General features: G+C 31.7%; 1 protein-coding gene across 1 annotated transcript in view; it reads left to right on the plus strand.

The window, feature by feature from the left end:
* Positions 1 to 4,433, plus strand: part of LOC106871598 (uncharacterized) — a 205,007-nt gene that overhangs the window by 175,544 nt on the left and 25,030 nt on the right. The window lies entirely within an intron of this gene.

The raw sequence follows: 4,433 nt of genomic DNA on the forward strand, positions 1-4,433 counted from the left end.
TACATACATACACACATATTTATGTACATATATATGCATATATATCTATATATATGTGCATACATACATATATATACATATATATATATATATATATATATATACATATATATATATATATATACATATATATATATGTGTATATATGTATATGTGCATACCTCAATGCATAATGCATGCATGTATTCATATGCAGATATATGTATACATAAATGCATATACATAAGTATACGACTCATATATTCATTAATACATACACATGCACAAAATCACACGCATATATTATATGTGTATAGGAATGTGTATAAGTACGTATGTATATGCATAAATACATACCTAAATTAATATATACATGAATGTATATGAATATATATTTCTATACACACACACACGTGTGTGTATATATGTATGAATGTATACCCGTATATATGCATATATATATATATATATATATCATACTTTATATATATATATATATATCATACTTTATATATATGCATATATTCTGTGCTACATTTTTCTGAATATTTCACCAATGCTGAAAAAGCCGGTTCCTGTCCAAGAAGCGCGATATCACCAGAACGAGTAGGTTTTTTTAAAAACATATGTCTTTATAAAGTTGTTTTTCTTAATTTCTTGCGAATGGAGAGAGAACCGGTTTCTAATTTACGTGAAAGTCTTCATTATTGTAATTTAAACAACGTTGACAAGGTTGCTGTGCACGTATGGATGCATATGTCCAAGTACTTATAGTCATGCATACACATACATATTGTCGCATGTTTTGACATGTGCAAATGTACTTACATGCTAAACTTTTGTGAAGTTTTACATATTTTTGACAATTCCATTGTTATCTTGTATCTGTAGTGTTCTAATATTTGTCCATTCTGGTTTTGAGAATAATAATTTCTCAAGATTGGCGCTGTGGCAGTTCGTTATACGTTTTAGAACCCCAATAATCATGGATATAAATTTGAACATTTTATCTGTCTGTAGTAGCTGTAAACTTCTCAATAGTTAAGCGAGGGTGTATTCTTTTTCGCTTACCACTAGTTTTATGTTGACATCGATAGGCAAATGATTTTCAAAAGTACATGTGTGCATGCATATATGTATGTACATGCGCTCAGACGTGGAAGTTTTTACATACAACAATCTAATTACACACCAAACTACTTCAATGTTTGGATATATATTGACAGAGCCGTTGATAGCTTGGCTTTGCGAAACTAAGGATAGCTATTGAGTCACGTGACGAAGTGATTCAATAATTATTGGCAGAAATATAAAACTAGTCTGGCTCGTGAACTTAACTTCGGCGTAGATGTTTTCATTTCACTAATATTTATAATCACGTTGACATCTCTCAGACAACTGATTTCAACATCTGCGCATAGCATACTCTCTTTTCTATGTTCCAGATCATTATGGCTGGTCTCATAATTGCATTTTATTGAAGTCTTTACTAGGACATTCCGACAATATTCTTTTATTTTAGACGTGCTTATACTCTCGACAGCACTGTTGCTTCTTACAAGTTGTCTCTTCGGGATTATCTTTTTTTACAGATTTCGTTATATAATGTTTTACCCACGACATCATGTCCCATTGGGAGGTAATAAAGCGATATTTTCACACAAGTACTTATGATGTGTATCACCTATGTATATGTATACATACGTGTACTTTAGACATACTGTATGCGTGTATATATATATATATATATATATATATGTGTGTGTGTGTGTGTGTGTGCGTGTGTCTGTGTGTATGCGTGTGTATATGTATACGTATATATATATATATATATATATATATATATATATATATGTATATATATATATATATGAATGTGTATGAATACATATACATACATACATATATATAATCAAGGCATATATATATATTCTTTGTGCTCGTTGTTAAGGTGGCAATTGATGTATTTCTATTTTACATAGATTAATATGCTCCTGCTTTGGCTACCAGCTCTTACGTTAGCTAGTATTGGTCTTTGCTAAAACCGAGTATTGGCTTTTGAAGAAAAATAAAAGACGAAAGGTTGACAGGAAGAAAGAAGAGAAATAATTGAACAGAGATATATAATTATATTAGATTGAAATGTCTTTAGAATGATCAGTTCGAGAAATACCGTAATTATATTATATGTCTTAATCATGTTATCTTACTTTCACATTAAATCAAAGCTACTGTATGAATCCCCACGCGCACAAACACACGTTTGCTTATATAGAAATGAACAGCATTATACCTAACCGCTTACTGTATTACGTTGTGTATCATTATATAACTTGGAAAACAATGGTTCCATTATATGTTAATTCATATCTATACCCTCAGTATACAAATTACACAATCATATATAGATACACACACCCATACCTACACGCACGCAGGTATATATATATATATATATATATATGTATGTATGTAAGGATACATATACCTATTATGTTGCAATCGGGTACATGTAATAAAGCAGTGTATATGTATACTGTTTCACTGAAGGTCAACTCAATTAAGTAGATCTATTATTAAAGGCGTTTAATCCGCGACCGATCCGTCTTTTCAAACTTTACTCTATGCAAACAAACATGATCCTGAGTGTTCATGTATTCTTATCGGTTAAAAGCAGTAGGGTATTATTTGATTGAAGTCTAGCCACTTTTGTTACTATGCTTATTGTTGTACCCACTGATAGAGTAAATCTATATTAGAAAATGCTCCATTTTTGACACTCACACCATTTTACCAGATTGTATATATTTAGTACCATATTAGGATCTATTTTAAAACGGGGGCCACATTTTTCATTAATGTTTTACGTAGTGTTTTTGGTACGGAAAAACTTTCAAACTTCGTATACTTATCTATTTTGTGTTATAGAACAGAAAAATATTTTTGTATTCGAATTTATTTCATGTAAAAAATTGTCTTATTTCGATAATTTCAACCAATCACTGACAAGTATTCAGTTGTTTATATTTACTCCTTTGACTGATTAAGCGATGTAAAGCGTATTTAATCTCCATACCTTCGTTTTATTTGCTTTTTTCATTTTAAATTTGCTTTAACCCTAACCCTAACCCTAGGGTTAGGGTTAGGGTTAATTGTTTCAGAATCGTTTGTTTATGTAGTCGGCACTTAATGTATATCGGCTGAATGGACGTCAGTGATTGGTTGAAATTACAGAAATACGACAACTTTCACATGGAATAACTTAGGGATTTCTTTTTTTTTTAAAGAAGACTAAGAGAAAAAGATGTTTTATATGACACATTCTACCAGTGTTCCAAGTTTCAAAGTGTTTCGTTAATGAAAAATGTGACCCCCGTTTTAAAAAAGATCCCCATATTATCAATTAATATCATTCCTGCTTTGAGGCGTTAGAGTGCGATTTAAATAAAATTTTGGCTATTATTTCTAGCTTATTGGAGCAATCATATACATGTTCATTCGTTGGTTCTTGCAACTTCTGTTGTTAGCGATAACGTTACTACTGCAGCAGCTGTTGTTATTACCGAATTCCCTGACTTGTCAATCAGCTCAGCTCTGACCAGACACAAAATACTATTCTTTCTAACATTGGTACCGGCCTGAAAGTTTTGGAAGGCTTTAGTTCGTCGATTAAATCGTTTCACCACTTGACTGCTGCTTTATTTTATTGTCTCTAGAAACGTGAAAATTCTTACTCAACTTACGTGCGATGTCAAAATAGAACTTCACAAGACAAAGCCTTTTTTCTCTATGCTCCATAGATTCTATCGACCCATCAATCTGAAATACGGTATACGGCTAACATAGTCTTTTGAAAAGTTGTTCTTTCTAACTTCTAGAAACAATTCCATCTTTGTTCTGAGGTATGCTGTCGCATGAGTCCTATATTTAATATCTTCCTTCTTTTAAATTAAGTATTAACTTTGCTTGTATCGGAGATTGTCTTATAAATTAGACTAATTCAAGGAGCTAATTTTCGCCAAGTACTTGCTAGCTATAGGTAATCATAAAGATTTACAGTTGTTAGATTGACCATGTTTTTATATGCAATGTCTGTTGGTTAAAGATGCAGAGAATTTCTCCTGTAAAGACTTTTGATATTGTTCCGATTGAGTTTTAATTTAACTGCAATAGAATTCCAACTAGTTGCACTGCATCACTTGTGTACAAGCAGCGTATCACTCAGACTTCTTGTCTCACAGATATCTATAGCAACTGGAATTTCCATCTAATAGGTTGTATTCAAAACGATTCGCTTCGGGTCGTTTTCCTTTGAAGTGGGTTCTTGACTACATGTGTGTGTGTCTCTGTGTGTGCGTGTGTATATTTGTCCGTGCGTGTCTGTGTATGAGTGTACGAGTAGGTGTGCTCTTGTATGTATATATATATGTATATGTATATATATATATATATAT

This window comes from Octopus bimaculoides, chromosome 10, assembly GCF_001194135.2.
Source record: "Octopus bimaculoides isolate UCB-OBI-ISO-001 chromosome 10, ASM119413v2, whole genome shotgun sequence".
Taxonomy (NCBI): Eukaryota; Metazoa; Mollusca; class Cephalopoda; order Octopoda; family Octopodidae; genus Octopus; species Octopus bimaculoides.